Source organism: Triturus cristatus, chromosome 8, assembly GCF_964204655.1.
Source record: "Triturus cristatus chromosome 8, aTriCri1.1, whole genome shotgun sequence".
Taxonomy (NCBI): Eukaryota; Metazoa; Chordata; class Amphibia; order Caudata; family Salamandridae; genus Triturus; species Triturus cristatus.
In genome coordinates this window covers 224518646-224544653 of record NC_140591.1, presented here as the reverse complement: position 1 = coordinate 224544653, position 26008 = coordinate 224518646, and the positions used below count along the sequence as shown (strand labels likewise).

At 43.3% G+C, this 26008-nt stretch overlaps 1 pseudogene; it reads right to left on the bottom strand.

The window, feature by feature from the left end:
* Positions 1 to 19951: 19951 nt before the first annotated feature.
* The window catches only part of LOC146801883 (FRAS1-related extracellular matrix protein 2-like), a 39024-nt pseudogene continuing 32967 nt past the window's right edge, over positions 19952 to 26008 (bottom strand).

The following is a 26008-nucleotide window of genomic DNA, read 5'->3' as shown; positions in this document are numbered from 1 at the left end:
CACTGTACAAACTCCATGTTTTAATGTCTAGCCAGAGAGGGCACTCCACTGACAGGGGACACTGTTGACCAATTTGGTCCATGGATTTGGATCCCGTGCAACACGAGAGCTTTGCTCCTTCCAGAGAGCTGGAGGAACTATTCGCTGGGAACTGAGCGCAATTCCACAAACTGGAAGAGAATATAAAGCTAAGCACTGTTAGCCATTAATTAAGATGGCAGGCATTTCCCTATTCTTATCATTTCCAATAATTGCCCGTGCTAATCTATTACTTGTTAATACCATATTTACATTTCAGCCACTGCTAATCTTTGGTTTTCTGATTCCTTCTCAGACTTTACATCTTTCTTGATTTTAATTGCAAGAACAATTACTTGTACACATTCAATCTCTTGTCTACTCCATCCACACAGAAGGGGAATATGGGAATGCCGCTAATGTAATGTATATGGCTTGCTTTTGAGATTAGTCAGAAATCACTTTCCAGTTTCTAGTCCTTTGATAATATCTCAGACAACGTTCCAGAGTGACAGAGCTCAAGGAGCACTCTGCAAAGCATTTGCTAGATGGTTATGGAGACCCACAAGGGGTTACCTGTGGTTTGTGAGCATTAATAGGGTGCAGTGTAGTTGATTATTGTCTTAAAGCTACTCTGTGGCATGTTTAGTATACCTTTGAATCAGTCCAACGGAGGGTTAATGTTCCCAGAATACAAGGTTGGGTTGTAGGCTAATGTCGATAAAGTTCTGACTGGCCGTGTAGTGTTTCTAGGATGCAGTGCAGTGTGGTGAAACAGTGTCTCTTTGGTGCAGTACATCATAATCGAAAACCCTCGAATTTCTGAACAAAATGCTGTTTATAGGGGAGCTTTATTTCCTCCATATCTGTGTTAGTAAGGAGAAGGAAATTGGGCTGGTTCATTTATTTAGCATTTTCCACAGAAATTGGAGGATGTTCATCTACCACCTAGTCATAAATCAAGCCTTTAGTGTTCCTGCTGTGCAATGCTAGTGATGCTATGGTACAGTGCAGTGTGGAGTATGAGTGTTGGGTTGTGTGTTGGGGATCCCAAAGAGCAAAGCTGTTTTGCAGGTCACTATCCCAATGAAGCAGTACAGTGTGGTTGGGTGGTTTGGAGTTCCTAGGGTGTCATGCAGTGTAGTGAGTTAATCTTTTTGGGATGCCCTGCCTTGTGGTGAGGCAATATCCATACAATGCAGTGCACTGTGTTAGTTTAATAGCCACAGGATGACATGCAGTGGGTCAGTGGTCCTAGTATGTTGTGTGCTGCACTCGAATTCCTAGAATGTCTAGCAACCATTTGCATATAATATTGTATGGAACCCTTTTTATGGATCATGCATTACACTGGTAGTAAGAACTGAAGTACTGTACTGCCAAATTAAAAACAAATGAATACTATTCAGAACCACAGAACAACACTCCCATGCGGGATGTTGCATATACTTTGGCAGAAAGCCGCGCCTGTGGTTTGCTGGTAGCAGGAGCTAAATCCTATCTTCTGCCAGCCCTATTCAATTACACCTCTGCTCAGGGAAATGGCTCATGGCATAAGTGGCTAAGATGGAAACCTCTAAACAGCCTGCTGTGCCCTCTGTTTTAAATCAATGCACGTCTGAGATGTGCCCTGAAGGGATTAGTGTGTATGCTATTATCATTGCAAGTATTATGTTTGTTCATGAAAGAACAACCCTTAACTATGAATCCGTTTTATGACTGTATTACACAAATATTTTAGAGCAGGAGCTAAAGGAACACTCACTTCTGTTTCACTCAGGTTCTTTATATATATATATATATATATATATTCACTGAAAAAACCATAGGTTTCACACATGTTATAGTTAGCGGAAATTTTACTGATAAAAAACCAATGAAATTCCCCCGTTATAGTTAGTGCAGGCAACTATAACTCACGCGACCGCAATCCTCTGCTGATGCTAATACTGTATTTAGACACTTATTTGCCCATGTCTTCTTCCATACATTTTTAGCTATACATATATTACAAATATTTTTTTTTCATAAAGACACATATGTCATCAGCAGAAGATTGCGGTCGCGTGAGTTATAGTTGCCTGCACTAACTATAACGGGGGAATTTCATTGGTTTTTTATCAGTAAAATTTCCGCTAACTATAACATGTGTGAAACCTATGGGTTTTTCAGTGAATTTGCAAGGTTTTTTAAATGCTAATTCCTAACTATAACGTGTGTGAAACCTATGGTTTTTTCAGTGAATTTGTACGTTTTTTTAAATGCTAAGTTACTTTACGCCATTCGTGGCGTGCGCGCCCACTTAACGCAGTTCGTTCCGTGCGCGCACGGTGCGCTTCGCGCACCGTGCGCGCACAGTGAGCACGCGGTGCGCTTCGCGCACCGCGCGCCCACTTTACGCAGTTAGTGCCGTGCACGCACGGTGGGCACGCGGTGCGATGACAAAGCAAGAAAGCACGTCAACAAATCTGTTTCTGCTTTCCTCCGTGACTATGGTATGGGTGCCATTTACCACAACAACTTGCGTTATGACATGCAAGACATTTATAGAGGAGATGGTGTGCACTTCAATGATGAAGGGAACAGAGTCTTCCTCTTGAACCTTAGACTCTGCATCGGTACTTACTTGTAGGTACCACTAAAAAATCATTTCATAAACACAACGGCTCTTTTTAGAGCCCCCTAATATCTAAACACTTAAATCTGATTTTCATTTTTTTTTTTTTTTTTTTCTACCGTACGCTTACCGTAAGCTTACCGTACGCGTACCCCGTGATTTTTTTTAAAATCAATAAATGTTTTCTTTGTACTTTACAGTCCTTCTTTGACCCCCTCACAAATGTAAGGGGGTCTGTAACTCTCCTCATTGCCCCCTTTCCTTGTTTTCACTCTTTTTTTTCAGAGTGAAATACACAAAATGGCGGCCGCCGCTTCCTGGTTTCGGCCGATTCGAATGTTTACTAAGATCTAAGAGCCAATCAGAATCGCGCTCGCGCACGCCACCGTACGCTTACCGTAAGCGTACGGTAAGCGTACCGTAAGCGGGCTCAGATATATATATTGATTTAAAGGCTATTTTCTCAGAATCTACTGAACAGATTTACACCAAACCTACAAAAGGCACTTCCTTGACCTAGGGACTACCTCTCTGCCAAATTTTGAGTAATTCTGTTCAGCCGTTCGGGCTGTAGCTCGTTCTAAAGGTCCTATGGAAAAATGCATGGGAAAAACGCGTTTTGGGACCCCCCTTTTATCTCAGCCCCCGCTTGACGGATCCCCCCGAGACTTTCAGGGTAGGAGCGGAGCGTAGCGCCCCACCTATTTTGAGAAATTCGCGAGGATTCGTCGACCGGCGCCAAAGTTATTCAAAATAGAATGTTGAGGTTTTCCTATGGAAACGTGGTCCTAACTATAACTACCTACTGGCGACCGCCAGTAGGTAATATATGTATATATATATATTTTTTTTTTCATAAACAGTTTGCCCTTTGCAAATAGAGCGCACCCGAGACAGCGCCGGCTTGTGGATTGATTAAGGGCTGCAACATCCTGCGGGGTCCATACAGGACGGAATGCCATTAATTACCAGCAGCGATATTGTGGGGACTAGATTGGCACGCACTGCATCTCCCAGATTCCACCTGGGACTGATCTCTCACCTGATTGGCCCATTGGAGGGCGTGTGACTGGTCAAATTAACGCGGTGGTGTGTAGCTGGTCTTGTTGCGGTGGTACACCAAGAAGAAGGGCGTTCCGCCTGAAACGCGTCGTGATGACACTAGCAACTAGGCTTTATTTACACGTAGTATGGATGCTGTCCACCCTGAATTAAAGGTTTTCCACAAGTCGACGCTGTCTCGGGTGTGCTCTATTTGCAAAGGGTAAACTGTTTATGAATATCTATATATCTGTATATCTATATATATATTACCTACTGGCAGTCGCCAGTAAGTAGTTATAGTTAGGACCTATTTTCCATAGGAAATCCGCAACATTCTATTTGGAATAACATTGGCGCCGATTGACGAATCTTCGCGAAAGTTTCCGAAATTTTGGCCAGCTCCGGTCCGCTCCAATCTTGAAAATTTCACGGTGATTCGTCAAGTGGGGGCTGAGAAAAAAGGGGGGTCCCAAAACGCGTTTTCCCCATGCATTTTCCCATAGGACCTGTTGACGCAGCTACAGCCCGAACTGCTGAATGGAATTATACCAAATTTGGCAAAGAGGTAGTCCTCATTTCAGACTCGTGCCTTTTGCTCAAATGGTGTAAATCCGTTCAGTAGTTCCTGAGAAAATCAAAATCAAAATCAAATATATATCTGGGCGGAGCCTAACCTCACATCTCATCGTGAGATCTGATTGGCTGTCAGCACTTCATCCAAGAAGTGTTGGCAGCCATCTTGGGACCAATATACATGATAGCACCTCATTAAAAAGCATTGCAGTTAATAGAAGGTTTTAAGACTTTAGTTACATTATAAATCATTTGTTGATGGTACCATACTCATTTTAGGAATTGTGGTGTGTTCTAAGGGGATTTTACCATGTGGAAAAGCCTTTTTCTGTGATATCATGAATCATGTTTGAGAGAAAACCATTTTCTCATGCTTTTCCCACAGAGGTTTGGAAAGTGATCCATAAGCTAAACTGAGAGCATATTTTCTGTAAATTCACATTATCTTTCTCAGTCTTGTGAGAATGAAGTCTGACATTCTCAGTAAAACATGTACATACAACAAGGGCAGAGACTGTCAGTTGATTCCTTTGTGTTCTACTGCAGCTTCCCAGAGTGTTCTAAAGAACAACTAGCGCGCTAACAGTCCTACTTATGACAAACGTATTGGACACCTGAAGCCATCTTGAATGGAATAAAGTGGTAACTCTTAAAATATTTAATTTAAAAAGGAACACAATGAGGTGGTTCATTTTGCCATAGAAAGTATGATTAGTGCTGCAGAAAGAAAAATTAGGGCACATTTTGAGTGACTTCTCAAATCCTCTTCTATTTCATTTAAAAATTCTGACATGTAGACTGAAACATGCACTTTCAATACCAGCAGCAGACTTCCCTGGTGAGCACTAGCTTTACTACAGTGATCTAATAAGCAACTAGAGTGCTAACATTCTGAATTTATGGCAAATGTGTGACACATCTGAATGACTTCTTGATGGCATCAAAGTAAAAAACTGAAAGTATTTCCTACTGAGGAGACTGTAGTAAACGAGGAAATTATGAAACTTCATAACAAATAAGTCTCTCAAAACGGCCACCAGAGACAAAAGAGCCCAAATGTAGCCCAAATATCACCCAGATGTAGCCCAAGTATAGCCCAATGACAGAATGTCCCAGAGTGTTCTAACGAACAACTAGAGCACTAACAGTCTTACTTATGACAAAAGTATGGCACATCTGAAGCCATCTTGATTGGAATAAAGTGGTAACACTTAAAACATTTAATTTACAAAGGAACAAAATGAGGGGGTTCATTTGGCCATAGAAATTATGATTAGTGCTTCAGAAAGAAAAATTAGGGCACATTTTGACTTGCAAATCCTCTTCCATTTCATAACATTTTTTTGACATACAGACTGAAACATGCACTTTGAATACCAGCAGCAGACTTCCCTGGTGAGCAATAGCTTTACTACAGTGATCTAATGAGCAACTAGAGTGCTAACATTCTGAATTTATGGCAAATGTGTGACACAGCTGAATGCCTTCTTGATGGAACCAAAATAAAAAACTGAAAGTATTTCCTACTGAGGAGACTGCAGTAAATGACGAAATTAGGAAACTTCATAACAAATAAATCTCCCAAGATGGCCACCAGAGACAAAAGAGCCCAAATGTAGCCCAAATATCACCCAGATGTAGCCCAAGTAAAGCCCAATGACAGAATGTCCCAGAGTGTTCTTAAGAACAACTAGAGCACTTACTGTCTTACTTATGACAAAAGTATGGCACACCTGAAGCCATCTTGATTGGAATAAACTGGTAACACTTAAAACATTTCATTTAAAAAGGAACACAATGAGAGGGTTCATTTTGCCATAGAAATTATGATTAGTGCTGAAGAAAGAAAAATTAGGGCACATTTTGAGTGACTTCTCAAATCCTCTTCTATTTCATTAAAAAATTCTGATATGCAGACTGAAACATGCACTTCTAATACCAGCAGCAGACTTCCGTGGTGAGCAGTAGCTTTACTACAGTGATCTAATGAGCAACTAGAGTGCTAACATTTAGAATTTATGGCAAATGTGTGACATATCTGAATACCTTCTTGATGCAATCAAAGTAAAAAACTGAAAGCATTCCTACTGAGGAGACTGCAGTAAAAGAGGAAATTAGGAAACTTCATAACAAATAAATCTCCCAAGATGGCCACCAGAGACAAAAGAGCCCAAATGCAGCACAAATATCACCCAGATGTAGCCAACATGTAGCCCAATGACAGAAGTGTGCAAAACACTTATTTTTTGTGTATTTGCAGTTTTATATAGTGCAGACTTGTCAGGTATTGGAGTGCTTTACATGAGCATTGGTTACATCACACAAGATCAAATTCATTTTGGTTGTAGACATGGGGAGATTAAGTGATTTGACCAGAATCACAGAATGTTGAGCTGAAGCAGAAACTCCAACCTGGTTCCCCAGTTGCAAAGTCTGCAGCTCTGGAAGTAACACTCCCCTAGGTGCAACATTTAATCAAGTGGTCAACTGGATAAAAAAAATAAAGATTACAAATAATTTAAAAGTTCTTTGTCACTATTTGAAAACTCAGAAAATATGTCCTCAATTTAGTTTTTTAGAGCACTAACCATAATTTTGATGCAATTAAGACCCTCTCATATATGTAATTTCTAAAGGAAATGCTGTAGGTATTACCGTTTTGATTACATCAAGATGACATCAGGCGTTCCACACTTTCGTAATAAATATAGAATGTTAGCAATCTAGTTGTTCATTGGGATACTGTTGAGAGGCAGAGGCCAGGGGCACGGACTCTGAAAATTGAAGGCAGGTAGGAGAGTGCAGAGGCAACAATTTGACCACCCTGGGCAGGCAGGAAGGGCAGTGGCAGCACAACAGACTATGGAGGGCAGTGGAAAGGGGGGCAGGGGCAACAAACCAACAATAGAGGAATGGCAAGAGAGGCTGTGGCAATATAATAGACCATTGTGGGCAGAAGGAAGAGGCAGTGGTTGTACAACCATACATGCCAACAGACCCGTTTCAGCCAGGAAACGTCCAATGTTTTTAAGCTCAAATGGGCTTTATTTGATCTGTCTCCTGTCTACAATCTCCTCTTTTTCAATGTAACTCAAAGGGAAAAATCAATTCCCCAGTTTTTTTTCAAAATCTCCCTCTTACCAAGTTCAAAATGTTCGCAAGTATGGTACATTGGATCATGGTAGGCAGGAGGAATTGGGGTAGGGACATGGACTCGGATAACAGAGGACAGGAGGGACATGGAGAGGTGCACCAAACTGACACTACAGGGCAGGCATCAGGGTTTGCAGCAGCACAATACACCACACAGGGCATGCGGGACGGGAGTGCAGCACAACAATCCATAGAAAGCAATAGGGAGGGGACAGGACCATGCACATGGACAACAGAGAACAGAGGGGAAAGAGGAAATGGAAGCTAGCTGACCATAATGGACAGACAGGAGAGAAAGCTGCAGCATAACAGACCATAAAGGGCAGGAGGGACAGATCAGGGGCATTACAATGGAACAGACAAGCCAGGAGGGAGGGAATAGGGGTCTGCACATGGAAACAGAGGGCTGGGGAAAAGGGGGCAGGGCAGGAGCAGCAAGATGACCATGGAGGTCAGGCAGGATGGGCACTAGAAACAAGACACACCATGGAGAGCAACAATGAGACTATGATGGCATACACACAGACCATGGAGGGAAGGTGGGAGGGGGTCAGGGGCAGCTAGCTGACCACACAGGGAAGGTGGGAGGGGCCATGGCAGCACAGAAGGCCATGCATGGCAAGCGGGAGGGTTAGTGGCAGCACAATGGCTATGATGGGCAAGAAGGAGGGTGCAGGGGCATGCACAAAGGACCATGGAGGATAGAAGGGAGGGTCAGGACCTGGGCAAAGACAAGAGAGTTCAGGGGAAGGGGCCTCACAACAGACCGCGCGGGGCAGGCAGGAGGAGCAGTTGCAGCACAACAGACCAGGAAGGGCAGAAGGGTGTGGCAGTAAAATGGACCATGGAGGACAGGAGGAAGGGGATAGGGGCATGGCATGTGGACAGGCAGGGTGGAGGTGGCAGGGACAGGTTGCAGTCATCTGACAATGCTAGGCAGGTGGGAGGAGAGTGGCAGCTCAACAGAACACTCAGAGTAGATAGGAGTGGCAGGTCCATGGAACATGGTGGGCAAAAAGGATGGAGCAGGGGCATGCACAAAGACATCGGAGGGCAGGGGGGAGGAGAATAGGGGCAGCAAGCTAAGCACAGAGGCTAAGCAGGAGGTCAATGATGGGCCATAGAATTGGGCACTGGAGGGCAGGAGGAGTGGACTTGTACATCATGCTAAATGGAGGGGAGTAGCAGCACATCAGACCATGCATGGCAGGAGGGAGGAGGCTAGTCCATGGATTCAGACAACAGAGGATAGGGAGGAGGTGGATGGGCAGCAAGCTAACTGTTCAGAGAAGGTGGGTATTAGAAACTTTATTGTTTTTAAAATGTGTGTCTGAGCGAACTACTTAAAATATGAACAAGTATGCAGCATAATCTCACTTTTATTCAGGAAGAAGAGGACGTTTGTGACTGTGACTCTGGGCTCACTTGGCAGAAACACCCCCTGACCCTCCACCCCCCATCGCAAAATGTAATGCCCGTGAAAAGGTTAGGTGGACGCAGTGTTATATAAAACATAGTCCTGAGAGCACGATTGAAAATGAAAACTAGATATAGTATATGGTATAAACAATGCACCAAAAAGTGTGATATAAGATGAACCGGGGCGTGAAATATAATATGCAATACATTGTGCGCAATGACAGATTAATTGGAGAGCGCGAGATAGCACAGGCACTAGCGCGTGCTATGCGATATGCGCCTTGGAGTGTAATATGCACAGGGCAGTGTTGTGTAACCTAACTAGTCTCTAAAGTTGTAATATAAAATATGTGCTGGGGAGTGTAACATTGCATATGCACTGTGACAAAGATATGAATCCCAGATTGTAATATGTATGGCATAGCGCTGTGCGTTATAACATAGGCATCGAGGAAGGCACGTTAGATGGGGCAATATAACCCGTGCGAAGGCAAGTGTGGCATGACATATTCACGGGGTGGTGTTACAGTGTGCACATGGGCTAGAGAGTGTCATAGCATACGCACTAGCTGGTGGAATACAACACAGAGGTGTGTGGCACTCGGTGGGCACTGGTGGGTGTAACACAGCATTTGGCTCAGCCAGGAGCACGCTGTGACTCTCAAGTGAGGTTCGTCTCCTTTCCAGAGAGTAAAATAAAAAGTATTACACATTCGGCAGTGGATGTGTGTTTTATTAACCGTGAGGGGGGTTTCTTGCATAGTTTGGTCGAATTTTTGTCGAATCCCCTTTGAATGGCTTGTTGTGCGAGTGTATTAAATGTGCCCGTCAATAGCTACCCATGTTTGTATAAATAAATGACAAGGGTGTCTACTTGGAGAGTATCCACCGGCGGGGGCGCCGGGGTTAGGCACGGTAGGGCGTCAGACACGTCAGAGCTTCACTAGCGGTGTAATTACATTCCACGTGGATTCATTGTATGCATAGTCGCCTTTTAATGAATATCACTCAAATTGTCATGGTGATAGGTACATACGGTTAGTCCAGCATGTCCTAGGTGTTTCTATAAATATATTTTAAAAAATAAATAAATAATAAAAAACAAAGGCTGACCCCGGTGGATGGGGTCCCCGGGGCCATAAGTGGCCAGAGGAGGGGGGCAACGCAGCCCCCTTCCTAAAGAATTTTTTTTTAAAAAGGCCATTACCCGGGGGTTGGGGTCCCCGGGGCCGATTAAGGCCTTGGGAGGGCCAAATTCATTTTTTTCAACAAAAAAAATTAGGGTGCAGGCCCTAGGGGATGGGGTCCCCAGGGCCAATAAATTAGAAAAAGACGGGGGGCCACACAGCCCTCCTTCTTAAAAAAATAAAATAAATAAAAGACCGGCATCGCGCCGGAGGCCACGCCCCCTCCTTGCAGCACTCTGCAAACGCGCCCCCTGGCCACTTGTAAGTTGGGGAATTAATTCCCCTTCAATACTGAGGGTCCCTGAGGGCCAACTAGCCCAACAGGTATCTCCAGTATGCGCCAGGGAGCTGCGTTGCAGACAGGTGTTCTGAGGCCATGCCCCTTTTGCCACCTCTATGCAACGCAGCTCTGTGGCGCTTACTGGAGGTACCTAGTGGGCTAGTTTGACCCGAGGGACCCTTAGGATTCAAGGGGACTTAATCTCTCAACTTAGAACGGCCACAGGGCGCGTTTACACAGTGGTGAAGGGAGGGGACGGGGCCTGAGGTGACGTGTGCAAACACGCCCTGTGGCGCGTTTTAAGTTGGGGATATAATTCCCTTTCAATCCTGAGGGACCCTGGGGGCCAACTAGCCCACCAGGTGCTTCCAGTAAGCGCCACTGCTCTGCGTTGCAGAGAGGTGGTGCAAGCCGTGCCCCTTTTTACACCTCACTGCAATGGCGCTTACTGGACGTACCTAGTGGGCTATTTTACATAGGTAGCACTATTCATCAATTGAAGATTAGGATTCTTGAACATCTGAGGGCTATTGACAAAAATAATCAGATGTATCCAGTAGCGCGTCACTTTGCAGAAAAACATCAAAGCAATCTCAATCTGCTGCAATTTCATGGCCTAGACTATGTCCCAACAAGTGTCCGTGGGGGGGATAGAGTAAAGAAACTAGGAAGACTTGAGTCACGCTTTATTATAGATCTATTGACCAAGTCCCCCCGTGGGTTAAATAGTGGGGAGGAGTTGTCCGTCCACATAGGTATATAAGTGATCTGTTGGGAGTTTATCTAACTGAGATGGGGTTCCAAAACCTTTTCGAATATTTCCAACAGCTGTTGGAACTACATGATGTGTCTGAAATAAGATTGAAATCAATTATGAACATGTCTTTCAATGTAAATCACAAATTATGAATATGAGGTTTAAAAGTAAGTAAATGTATAACAGTTGGTAATAGATAAATCAAATGAAATAATTCCTGTAATACACATAGAGAGGGGATATGGGCCGATCCACGGCGTTATCAAATGTCGCTGATGTTACAGCAACTATTTTAGTCCTCTTTCTATTTCTGTGGATACGGGTGACGTGTAAAAGTTTGCAATATGTAATGCAATAATACCTGTGATACACAAATACAGAGAGAATATGGGCCGATTCACGGCATTATCAATGATATGTTTAATTGAAATGTATGAATTGTTAATTTCTAACATTGATAAGGTGCGGGGAATATAAGTGAGCACCCACTACAAAATGGCGCCGATGTTGAGAGTGATCATTTTAGTCCTTTCTCAATTTTGTGGACATGGGGGAAGTTAAAAAACATGGCGTTTCTGATGTCTTGGTAACATCGAGGAAGGCATCTCGCCGAAACGCGTCTGTTGCTGGTCATTTGATTTAATAAACTGTGTTCGAACGCCCTGTGAGTGCGACATCCTTTTTGACGAAAAAAGAGGGAATTGAGCGTAATATATATATATATATATATATATATATATATATATATATATATATATATATATATATATCCTGACATACTGATACAGACATTCAGACAGTTTAGTCACTAACTCATGCATTCAGTAATACACATTTATTCACTCACTTGTACAGTCAGTCACGCACCTACTAAATCCTTCATACAGACACTTATACACCCACTTATTCTTCAATAATCCTTGGCATATATATAAAACATATTTAAACTTAACAGAAACACACAGTCACTGGATTATGTCATGAGTGATGTCATTTGAGATGTCATCAGTGATGTCATCAGTGATGTCACTGACCATGTCATGAATGATGTAATATGTGATGTCATCAGCAGTGCATTGCGGGGGCGCAAGTTATAGTTAGCTGAACTGACTATAAGGGGGGAATTTCTATGGTTTTGTACGAGTGAAATGTCTAACTAACTATAACGTCCCTGAAGCCTATGGTTTTTTCAGTGAATTTCTAAGGTTTTTTAAATGCTAATTTCTAACTATAACGTGCCTGAAATCTATGTTTTTTTCAGTGAATATATATATATATATATATTCACTGAAAAAAACATAGGTTTTAGGGGCGTTATAGTTATCTGGACATTTCCCTCGTACAAAACCCTAGAAATTCCCCCGTTATAGGTAGTTCAGCTAACTATAACTCGCGCCCCCGCAATGCACTGCTGATGACGTCACATATTTCATCACTCATGACATGGTCAGTGACATCACTGATGACATCACTGATGACATCTCAAATGACATCACTGATGACATCACTGATGACATCATCCATGTAATTAATTAGTGCATCTTCTCACACCCTAATATAAACTTTGATACACCGACTCAAAATTTCAGACGGCCATTTTGAAACCCATAGATACTCCAATAACAATAACTACATACCCACTCATTAACTCTTAGGTCTACATACACCTCCACTCACTCACCTGTACAGTTACTCATACTTACAGTCACTCCGTACAAGACTATCATATGCATTTATACACCTATATAGACCCTCACACCCCGCCAATCATCCATTGAGGTACTGACACACCTAGTCAGTCGTGCAAGTAATTAAACACAGTCCAATTTACTCACCTATGCAGTTAAACACACTCAAGTTCACTTACTCATAAAAATAATACCACATTCTTAGGCTCTTATACAATCATTGATACAAGCAACCACTCATTCATACAGCCACTCTCACAATCACACACTCTCACATATATCCACTTATATACTCTTACACACATATATACAGCCTTTCACAGATGTAGTTAGTCACACATGTACCAGTGAGATATACATTCAATCCCTAACACACCCATACATACACTCATCCAACCATACAGTCCATCACAGATGCACTCTTAAAACCATGCACCCATAGAATCACCCACTCACACATCTATGCATAGAGTCACACACACCCTACCCACACAAACACTCAGGTACCCATAGAGATACTCAGACAACCAATCAATAACCCATAAAGACACTCATATAGCTATTCACAAAACCATGCAGCCACTTATACCCCTACACACAGACACATACAGACATTCACACAGTTTAGTCACTAGTCTGCAGTAAGATACATTTAATGACTCACTTATAGAGTCAGTTATGCACCTAGAAAATTATCAATTCACACACTTGTACACCCACTCATTCTTCAACAGACCTTTCCCTATATATATTGAACATATTAAAACTGTACAGAAACACATACTCACTGGATGATCTCATCAGTGATGTCATCAGTGATGTCATTTGAGATGTCATCAGTGATGTCATCAGTGATGTCACTGACCATGTCATGAGTGATGTAATATGTGACGTCATCAGCAGTGCATTGCGGGGCGCGAGTTATAGTTAGCTGAACTAACTATAACGGGGGAATTTCTAGGGTTTTGTACGAGGGAAATGTCCAGCTAACTATAACGCCCCTAAAACCTATGGTTTTTTCAGTGACTTTGTAAGGTTTTTTAAATGCCAAAACCTAACTATAACGCCCCTGAAACCTATGTTTTTTTCAGTGAATATATATATATATACACAATCCAAATTCATACCACGAACCCCCTATGATGCCATTGATTGCTTCCATGAGGCAGTAATCAAAGATCTTGATAAACTAAGAACTGATGATAAGACTCCTGGAGGGAGAAGAAAATATAACCTCACAAAAGCTCAATGGGAAGCTGTGAAATCCCTCAGAGATGACCCCGAACTGGTAATTAAACAGTCAGATAAAGGGGGTAATGTCGTAATAATGACAAAGGAGCAATACAAGCGTGAGGCCTTACGCTTACTTGGTGATACACAAAGCTATGTAAAAATCAAGAGAGAAGATTACAATAGGAGCGTATTGGCGTTCTACAGCCTGTTGGAAGAATGGAACAATAAAGGAATCCTAGAAATCAATGAGCTCCAATACATGAAGGTTGAGTGTCCTGTGTTACCTACATTCTACCATCTTCCGAAGGTACACAAGGACATTAAGGAGCCTCCAGGACGTCCGATAGTTTCCTCACTGGGAAGTCTATTGGAGAAGGCTTCTATTTATGTAGACTCCTTTTTGTTCCCCATGGTCAAGGACCTGAGTTCATTTATCCTGGACACAACAGACTTCATCCGTCAGATTCAAGGGATCTCCTGGGATGATGATTTATTGTTAATAACTCTTGATATAACTAGCTTATATACAAGCATTAGACACTCCCAAGGATTAGAAGCCCTTGAATTTTTCCTGAGAAGCCGAGCCCTGAAGTTCCAGGAACATAACAAAATGCTATCACAAATTGTCTCATTTTGTCTGCATAACAATATTTCTCTATTTGCAGGAGAACTTTACTTGCAGACACAGGGTACCGCGATGGGCACGTGCTTCGCCCCCAGCTACGCGAATCTCTTCGTGGGCTGGTGGGAGAAGCACGTGGCCTGGGCGGGTGACAATGAGATCTGGCTTGATAAAATAGCCCTATGGACTAGGTACATCGACAACCTCTTCATAGTTTGGAGAGGCACACAAACAGAGGCAGAAGAGTATGTGAGGGCTTTGAATGAAAATGACTACAACCTCAAGTTCACGAGTAACATCAGTGGAGAGGAGGTAGCCTTCTTAGATCTCCTGGTCTTTGTGGCAGATAACAAGCTGTGCACAAAATTGTACCGAAAGCCAACAGCGGGCAACACTGTCCTGCACTCTTGGAGTCAACATCCTCGGAATTTGATCAATAGCATTCCGTATGGGGAGCTCTTAAGGCTCAAGAGGAACTGCTCCCGTTCTGAAGATTTCCAGGAGGCAGCCGATGAGTCTCTATTGAGATTTAAAGATAGAGGATACAAGAGCAAAGTGCTGCAGGAAGCAGTTGACAAGGCAGGTGGTAGAAGCAGACAGGAGCTACTCACCAAGAAACAGGTCCATGATAGCGCTTTGGAAGAAGACCAATCTAAGGTCAGATTAATCATGACCTTCTCGGCAGAGGCTCATAAAATTAGGGGCCTCATTCAGAAAAATTGGGGAATTCTCCAAACTGATGGGGTCCTGGGAAAATTGATTTCTCCAAATCCTGACATTACTTTCAGGAAAAGTTCCTCACTGAAAGATATTTTGGTGCGCAGCCACTTTGAGGATAAAACGAGAACCAAACCAACTATAACCGGTTTCTTTCCTTGCATGAGTTGCAAGGCGTGCAAAAACTGCAAGAAGGTGAAAGACTATGCAGTGCCAGGCAAAAAGTTTAAAAGATCCATTGACAAACTTCTTAACTGTAATTCCAGTTTTGTAATATATTGCCTGGTTTGTCCATGTGGACTGCAATACATTGGAAGCACCATACACCCAGCAAAGAAGCGCATCTTGGAACACAAAAGAGCCATAACAAACAGGGACAAAACGTACCCAGTGGCGAGGCACTTTGCTGGGTTGCATGGTGCTAAAAGTGACAAACTGACATATTTTTGTATAGACCAGGTCCCAGCGGGAGAAAGATGAGGGGACAGAGTCAGGTCACTGAGACAGCTTGAGGCGAAACTCATAGTGGAGCTGCGCACCAAAACCCCCGGGGGGACTTAATCAGGAGGAGGAACTCTGGTCCTTTATTGGATAAAGTAATTGAAATCCAAACGCTGTCCCTTTGAAACACCTTGACAATGGGGAAGAATGGCATCTGACCACTCAGACAATCACAATGAAAGATAGCCCATTCAGGGCGTTATTTCTGTGACAAAAATCGAGTAAAAAAACCCAATTGGGGTATAAATTAGCAGGGAGCATAAATTAACACGTTTATGATCAGCAAACATTGTGTTTTTATAAATTCAAAAGCTGCATGTATAGAATTCTGTTTACTCAATTGCGAATTGAAATGCATGAGTATATCTTTGATTTACAAACTTTATGTCTTTATAATTTGAGAGGAATATGTAAAGAATTCTGATTATATATTTAGGAATTATAACGTGGAACCCATAGACTTGATGTCTTAATTGAGTACTGAGAATGGTGGCATTACATAGTGTTAAGATGGCCGACAATCTTCCCACATCGAATATCTGTATATATGAAGTCCGCTTTTCATTTCCATTCTACTATGATCATGGCAACCAATCAAATGCTTAAATAGATTATGGAAACTGAACGCTATTGACATTGACGAAGGCCAGGAGGCTGAAACGCGTTTGTCAGCAGATCGTGTACAGATCGTGTTTTGCAACGAATCAAAATAAATTACTTTATTGCATTTGACCAGAGTGCGCAGCAATCTTTGAAAACTGTGGCTGAATATATATATATATATATATATATATATATATATATATATATATATATATATATACATATATATATATGTATATATATATATTCACTGAAAAAACCATAGGTTTCACACATGTTATAGTTAGCTGGACATTTCACTCATAAAACCATTGAAATTCCCCCGTTATAGTTAGTTCAGATAACTATAACTCGCGCGACCGCCACTCTATCACAAGGATGATGTCATCAGTGATGTCATGAGTGATGTCACTGACCATGTCATGAGTGATGTAATATGTGACGTCATCAGCAGTGGATTGTGGTTGCGCGAGTTATAGTTATCTGAACTAACTATAACGGGGGAATTTCAATGGTTTTTTACGAGTGAAATGTCCAGCTAACTATAACATGTGTGAAACCTATGGTTTTTTCAGTGAATTTGTACGGTTTTTTAAATGCTAAGTTATGTATTTATTTATTTATTTTTTTAAGGTTTTTCACCGTGCGCGTCCCGTACGCGCTGTGGGCACGCGGTGCACTGCGCGCCCACGTTACGCAGTTCGCAGAATTTTTCCGTTTCTACCGTACGCGCACGCTACGCGCACTCCGCGATTTTTCAAAAAAAAATTAAAAGAAATTTTGGCTCTTGGGGGTCCTTCTGGGACCCCCTTGACAAAGGCTGGGGGTCAGGAACTGTCCACCCTGCCCCCTTTTCACGTTCTCCACCTTTGCTTTTCACCCCCTCAGACTGCGAGAGACAAAATGGCAGCCGACACTTCCTGGTTTCGACCGATTCGAATGTTTACTAAGATCTAACAACCAATCAGAATCGCGCTCGCGCACGGCAGCGTGCGCGTACGGTACATTTTACCGTACGCGCACGGAGCGCGCCTATAGATATATATATTGATTTAAATGCTATTTTCTCAGGAAATACTGAACAGATTTACATCAGACCTGCAAAAGGCACATCCCTGACCTGAGGACTACCTCTTTGCCAAATTTCAAGTAATTCTGTTCAGCCGTTCGGGCTGTAGCTTGGACTAAAGGTCCTATGGAAAAATGCATGGGGAAAACGCGTATTGGGACCCCCCCTTTTTCTCAGCCCCCGCTTGACGAATCCCCCCGAGACTTTCAGGGAAGGAGCGGAGCGGAGCGCCCCACCTATTTTGAAAATTTCGCAAGGATTCGTCAATCGGCGCCAAAGTTATTCCAAATAGAATGTTGCGGATTTCCTATGGAAACACGATCCTAACTATAACTATCTACTGGCGACCGCCAGTAGATAATATGAGGCAGATTTATGAGCATTTACCACAAGAAGCCGCTCCTAGTGTGATAACCCAAACGAGTTACAGGAACGTCGTAGGTGTGGGCATCTCACAAAAAGTTACGGACTGGTCTCACACACCACCTGGTGTCATGCTTCATCATTGACCAGTCCTCGCCCTCTAAAACCTTCGTTTGATAGAGGGCGGGCATACACTTGACGACAAGGATGCACTTTCTAAATGGTTAAGTGGGGGCCCGTGAGACTGTGAGTGGGGTTAAAAATCATTATAGTGGTCAAGAGTGATTTTTAATGTGATTGACAACTATATGATATTAAAAATTATGTGTGACGGTGTATGGGGTATTTAGTGTCCCCTAACCGTCCTATGTGTGGTCAACATGTTTCTGCCATAATGGCCCTGTTGGGTCCGCGGCATTCATCAGGACCAAAGTATGAATGAGGGCTCCGTTCTTACCAGGTGTTGGTAAGATACTACCACTGTGTGAGTGTAGCATAGGCCACACTTCACTTCCTATGGTGCTTCCAAAGGTGAAGCCTATGAAATAAAGTGAGAAAACAGGATTCATTAAAACCTTGCTGAGTAGAACGTACCTGTAAACGAAAAGAGAAAAGGAATACAATGCATGCATTGAACTCTAGGAGTGATTAAAGTGTTTGTGACTTTGTGACACTCTATTTGTGTACACTTTTGTGAGCAATTTCAGCCTGGGAGCAGTAAATACTGCTACCAAACTTACCCTAATTGGTTGGACAACTTGTCCCAAGGGGGGAAGAGGGACGGGGGAAATCCACCGTTATGTTACTTCTGTAGAAAGAAAAGCACATAGCCTAGTTCTTAATCCAAACTTCAGGAAAAAATGACACACAGACAGAGAGACGGTCTATCATTAGAGCGAATCCCCAACAGAATTGAAGGGAACATTGGAAGTAACTTGCTTATATAGTGAAAGTTAATCATTACTACACACGCATACTTCTTAGTCATTCGCATCATCCACACTCTTACTGTAACACGGAGCAGAATATGCCTGTGTCCTATGCGTCCGCTCGAACCTCCCGAGTGCGAGGACTGGAGGGAGCGGGCGCCGTCTTAAATACGCGGTGTAATTGTATTAATTAGACTGGGAGCAGAAAACAGGTGCGGGGTTCCCGGTGTCAGTAGAGCACCGAGCCTGTAGTCAAGATGGCGGAGGTCGCGTAGAAGAGAGAAGGAGACTCATTGGTGAAGAGCCTGGGGGTGTGAGTAAGCCGTCCTATAGGGAACGAAGGATCGGAAAAGGACGCCGTTCATAGGGCGCGCTAAAGCCTGTCTGGCAAGGTGCATGAGATAGAGGCGATTTCATTGGAGATGAGGCTGGCTCGGCGAGGGGTGTCGTAACCTTGTGTTTAATTAAACGAGAATACTGAAAGTATATGAAAACGCGTCATATATTGACAACGCGACACCATAAATGCTTAAGTGATCTTAATTACTTGGTTTCCCTTATATTGAATACAGGTTAATAACGAATTGTAAAACAGTGCATTCAATAGTGCCCCGATTTTCGAGAAAAGGTGGTGGCACAAACGGGTTAATAAAAGGTTTTGTTATAAACAGGGCTCAAGCACTGGAGAGTTCAAAAGTTTTTGAGACACGTTTTTCTTGCTACCTCAGCGTGCAATAGAGCTATGCATAGTGTCTGTTGATTTCTGGATTGCTCGTGTATTGAATGTGCATACGATAGTGTCCTGATTTTTAAAAGGATAGTTGGTGGCACATACAGGTTAATACAGAGGTGTATGTTATTAAAAGGGGCTCTAGCACTGAAGAGATCAAAAGTTTTATCTTTTTGAGACATGCCTTGCTTTATACTTCAACGTGTAGTAAAACTATGTACAGTGTCTGTTAATGTAGCGGCAGCGTTGCTACATATAGCTATCTCCAGCCGCTTTTGAACCTATGTATGGTGATGTATCGTGATACTACAAGGCTATAGTGTCGTGATGAACTTATATATCCAAATGTGCAGTTAGTATTTTATATTAAAACCGGGTCAAGAAAGGAAATGGAGAAAGGGAACCATTGTGTATGGTTGTTCTACTGTCCGAATTATATCTCCTTTCATCAATTGGTTAACTGCAGCCATGTAATGTCATCGTTGAGACCTTTTTCATGAGAGCGTAGGCGATACACCCAACGTTGTTCCCTCACATGGAGAGCCTTTGTGAGATCAAATTTCTTTTTCTTCATGACCTCCAGGATAGTCCACTGTAGGTCTGAGTCTGTGTGGTTTTTCTCAGTAAAGTGTCGTGTTAACTTGGTGTTCGTTTTTTTGCACCTAATTGTGCTACGGTGCTCATTGATTCGAATTCTTACTTTCCTTGTAGTCATCCCCACGTATTGAAGTTGGCAAGGGCATGTTAGTAAATATATCACATTATCCGTGTTACAGTTGCTGAATGATTTGAGTTGCCACGGTCTGTTGGTTCCAATGTCCACTGACTTAGTGTTCTTTGTAAGATTACATGATTGGCATCCGCCGCAGGAGAAATGGCCAACCACGGGTGGTTGATCCCAGAGTCTAAGTTGTTCTGTGTTCTCATTTGTGGTCATCTGGGCATGGACTAGTTCATCTCTGAGATTTTTATTCCGTTTGTACGCGAACAGTGGCGGTTCCCAATGTTTTCCAGCGCTGTTGAGTATGTGCCATCTTTTTTGAATGATTTTCTGAACTGAGTTTGAAATTGGGGTAAAAGTGGTGACGCAGACTGGTCTATTGGTTTTGTCTTTTTCCACGTTTTCCAAAAGTGCCTCCCTTGGGTTGTTTCTGGCTCTTTTGTTAGCCTTCTTCACCAGTTTTCTTGGATAATGGCGTTCAATCAGTTTCTTCTCGAGTTGTTCTGCCTGCTCTGTGTAAGTTTCTTTCTCGGAACAGTTTCTCCTGATACGGAGGAACTGACCAACTGGTAAGTTCTGTTTGAGGGCTTTTGGATGATAACTCTCATACAAGAGTAGGCTATTTTTGTCGGTGGGTTTGTTATGAACCTTAGTTGTTATCCCCTCACTTGTGAGTGTTATATCCAGGTCCAGAAAGATTGCGTGGTTTTTATTGATGGTGTGAGTAAATTTAAGATGGCTATCTTGTAGGTTGACCCAATGGACGAAGGCTGTAGCGTTCTCTTCTGTTCCATTCCATACAATCAAGACGTCATCTATGTAACGTTTCCAAATCTTTATGTGGTTTTGAAATGGGTTCACTGCATTATTGATGAAATCATCTTCAAATTGCTGGACGTATAAACAGGCCAAGCTGGGAGCAAATGTGCTCCCCATCGAAGTGCCTGTTATTTGGTGGTAAATGACCTGTTCAAATTCAAAGAAGTTTTCTGTAAGGGCCAGTTCAGCGCATTCCATGATAAAGTGTTGGGGGGTAACAAAATCCCACTCCCTGCGCAAGATGATGTTTTCTACAACCTCCAAAGTTCGTCGTTGCGGAATACTAGTGTACAGGGCTTCGATGTCCATCGTTATAAGCCAGTCATTTGTGGTATCAACCTCCAGATCTCTTAGGAGGCATAGGACGTCTTTTGTGTCCTTAAGGTATGATTGTGTTTCCTTGACAATGGGCCGTAGGAACCAATCGCAAAATTGGGACAAAGGTTCTAGCACCGATCCGATGCCTGAGACGATTGGTCTGCCTGGCGGTGGCATGCGTCCCTTGTGGATCTTGGGTAGGATGTAGAAGCGCGCCATCCTAGGTTCCTCGTTAATTAAGAACTCCGCTTCTTGCTTCGTTATCCAGTTGTTACCTAGGGCTTCTTCCACCATGTTCTTGATTTTGATCTTAATCGGGCCCGTGGGGTCCGTTTGGTGTATTGCATAGCTGTTCGTATCTGCTAGCAGTCTCATACACTCATCTCGGTACGTCGTGAGGTCCATCAGGACAGTCGCGCCCCCCTTATCTGCTGGTTTGATAACGATATCCTGGTTGTTAGGTCTCGACTGATCCAGCGCATGCGCTGGTCTGGCGAGACTTATTGAGAGGGCTCCAAAAAGTGCTACCAGGCCAGCCTAGAGCTACAGTGCATGTGCGTGGGCGCGCGCGCCGCGCTTTACCACGATTACTTTCACATTCGCGGCCCCACGTCCGCTTTGATGTTTGATCGTGATCGCGATAGCGATCACTTTAACTTTCGCGGCCGCTAGGGGAATCTGCAATCAATTCACTAATTCATTCACTCATTATACTCACCGTGGTGCCTCTGTGAACTTGTCTTGCATAACAGCACACTGTAAGAAAGAGTTTCATCGCCAACAGACCTAGACGGGTTCACAGGGGGTACGGTGCTTCGGTGCCTGAGATGCATTCCAAGATCCGTTCTGCAGAATTTTGGGGGATGTAAACAGAAGACAGTCACGCGCGGCGACCCCGTCTATAGATGACCCTATGTCAGCAAATGTGTGTGTCCTTTTGGTAACCGACATTGTGCCCAGAAGTCACTCTCAGCTAGGAGCTCTCCGGTGGGGCGGGGCACTGGCTGACCCAAAATATAAACAAGGTTCTGAAATCAGCACGAAGCGTCACTAAAAAAACATCTTGCCGTCCACCAAACATGCAAATATATTTTACTATGTAATGCGAAGTACATCATTTATTGGTTGTCCTCACGCAATAACCAGCAGTGCCAGTAATCCGGTCTGTAATAGCCCCACACACCAAATGTCTATAGATACAGCACCTCGTGATCAATATGTCTATATTAGCGCTATTTCAAACACCAAACTAAATCAGTTGTAATCTGCCTTTCCAAAGCAACATGGTTGAAACTGTGTCAAACGTTTCAACTAGAACGTTCACAGGCTTTATTGACATTTTCTTCTGCTTTCCGAGAGTGTCATTGCTCGATAGCCCCACACCAGTGCCCCCACACCCACCAACAACAGCACCAACTACACACTAGACACAATTTGCCATTTCCCACTTCAGTGTCTTTATCCATAATCTCTGCGGCAAGTGGGGCGGCTGCTGGCCTACAGGTGCACGTGCTACTCTCATCCCGTTTCTCCCAGATAAGAGCTGGACACCGGGACTGAGGCCCGTCAATTACTGCCCTGCTTCATCCCTCATACCTCCTTCAAACAACTGGATACCTACTAGCAAAGAATGGTGCCTTTGAAACGGGTCTTGTAACACAGGTGTGAAAAGCTGAAATGAAGCAAACACTTTTTGTTTTACAATGGCATATTCAATTTTGAACACATACCATGTATTACTACCTGAAAATACATTGCTCGGCATCGTTCGTTCTTTCTTTCTTCATTAGTAAAGCCAAGTGATGAGACTTATTTGATTTGCCAGTGCTTATTATCAGGGCTCGAGTTGTGGTACCACGCTTGTGGACGGCGTCCCCCCACTTATTTTACCCGGAGCTCGATAACTAGAGCAAATAGAGCCACACATTCACTCTTTGGCCTCTCTGGGGCGAGATCGGAGCTCATTCAGAATGCTGCTCACGTGCAATCGCACCTAAGGGGTGAGCGAGGGGAGGCAATGAGTCTGATGGTGCAAGCCACCTTTTGTGACGTCACTTCCTGTCGTGACGTCAGCATCCCCCCACTTCTTTTTTAGGTCTCGCCTGACCCAGCGCATGCGCTGCTCTGGCAAGACTTATTGAGAGGGCTCCAAAAAGTGCTACCAGGCCAGCCTAGAGCTACAGTGCATGTGCGCAGGCGCGCGCGCCGTGCTTTACAGCGATTACTTTCACTTTCGATTTGATGTTTGATCGTGATCGCGATCACTTTAACTTTCGTGGCCGCTTGGCATAGTCAATAGGTCTCGCTTTTGGGACCTTATAAGTATTTAGTTATGCAACTGTTACATGGCTAAACACTTATAAGGTCCCAAAGGCGAGACCTATTGGCTATGCCAATGCTTGTTTTTAAGTGCCAGTAGGGCCATCCGTTCCTTCCCTGAGAGGTTATTAAACCCTTTGGTGTTAAGGTAGTCAATATTTTCTATGTCACTGAGCACTGCCTGTTCGAATGTCAGTATTTGGCATGAAATGTTCTGGTTTGGGGGTTGGAAGGTAGACTTTTTGCGCAACCCGGTAGATTTCCTCTTATCCTCATCAGTTTCTGTCGTGTCTCCGAAGAAGTCTCGAAGCTTAAGTTTTCGAAAAAACTGGGCCAATTCCATATTAAAAGTGAAGGGGTCATTTTTAGGAGTGGGGACGAAACCTAAACCTTTGTTAAGAATGGTTTCTTCATCAGGAGTTAGGATGTGTGTGCTGATGTTAACGATATTGGTTAATCCCTGCTTGTTGAGGGCATCTCCGTTCTCCCTCTGCTCCTGGTTGTTACTCCTTGCGGTGGTTGTTGGTCTTCCCACTGGACCCTTGTTTTTCTTCTTTTTTGTCTGCCCCGCCCTCTGCCTCTGCCCTGGAATAAAAAAGGGCGGTGGGCCTGGATGATAACCAAAGCCCGATGGAAAATAAGGCTGTTGCCAAAAGCCAAAGGGGGGAGGTTGGGGTGGTTGTTGTTGAGGTACCTGCATCAGGGGTTGGTACCCGGACGGTTTTCCATAATGTGGTCCCGAGCCTTCATCACTGCTGGTGTCGCTTCTATCTTCTCCAGAGCTGAATGTCCAGTTCTGGGGCGTCGGTCGGAAGCGTTGTTTTCTCCCTAATTGTTGTGGGATTGGTTTGTTGTAATGTTCATCCGTCACGTATGGATAGACTGTTTCTTTGCTGAATTTTTGTACATCTTTTTTCAGTTTAGTCAGCTTGGATTGTGTTAGACATTCCTTATACTCTGAGTGCTCTTTATTAATTTCATCCAACTTCTTTTTGAAAAGTGAGAGTTGCACTGTAGTTTTCAGTTTGCTTTCACTCTGTTGGATCTCGACTAGGAGAGCATCTGCTGGTTGTCTCGCAGTGTTGATGATGAGAATTAACCAATCTTTTGTGCATTTCCACGCAATGCTGGACCAATTGATTCTAAATTCTTTATTATTAAGGAATAATCTAGGTTCGTTAGTGACAATCAATCCCCTGGGTGCCGTATTTTTCCGGAGGTATTTAGTCATAAACGCCCCGTGTAGGGCTGTGCGAATTTGTTCTTTTTTCTTTGAGGATAGTGCTTCCCACTCATCTGAATTCTGCACTGTTTGTGTCACTATAGTCTCTGCTAGTAGGGATGGTGTGTTATGAGCCCCTTGCGCCACTTTTGCGTCACTTTTAACATGGGAAAAGTGATGCAAAAGTGGCGCAAGGGGCTCATAAATCTGCCCCTATATATATATCTCTCTCTATATATATATATATATAGAGAGAGAGAGAGCGCGCGAGAGAGAGTTAGAGAGAGAGAGAGGGGTATAAAATGACTGAGGGCCAATACAGCGTAAAAAGGTCAATGTTTACCAGGACACCTCCAAAGCACACATACATGACGGTGTGTTTTGTGTCTACAGTAGACTTTTCACAGGTATTTTGCAGAGTAAACTGTAATTAATACGTTGTGCAGAGAATTATAACGATGGTGCTCTGTTGCACCTAGGAACATCATAAGGATAAGTAAACTGAAAATCTGTGAACATTCTGATGACTGGGAAGGATTATCAACAGTCATCAGGTTACTGAGAATGAATGTGAACATGTTTGAATTTACAACAGTCACTAATTTCTGCTTATGTCTACCTTAAAAATAAATGAGCTTTAAAAAGAGCAAAAAAGTAGGTATCAAGAGAGTGCACGCCTAACAAAGGTATTGTTGCCCGATTTAAGAATCTCCTCTCCTCACCTGCCGATTACAAGCTACGTCATTCTACAATGGGCATGCGAGTACTTACAGTTTAAGCTTGTTAGGCCCAAAATGTAAGAAATGCGGCCAGTCCGGTTCATTACGGCAATTTCACAATAACATCCCTGAATGGAGTGTAATCGCTATGGCGCCCGGAGGCCATGGAATTCAGCGACGCTGCTAAATCCTGCAGAAACGCACACCTGCCACTGGACCTGTTGATTTCAGCCACAAGAACAGCTTCCCGCTCAAACAGTTTAAAATCACTAGTTACTCCAATGAACTCGGGGGGTTTGTGTTTACAACTTTATGTTAGGTAAAAACAAGTGCTTGGCACTCAGGGGGAGCAGAGTTCAGAAGCTAACTGAAAGAAGGAAGACAACC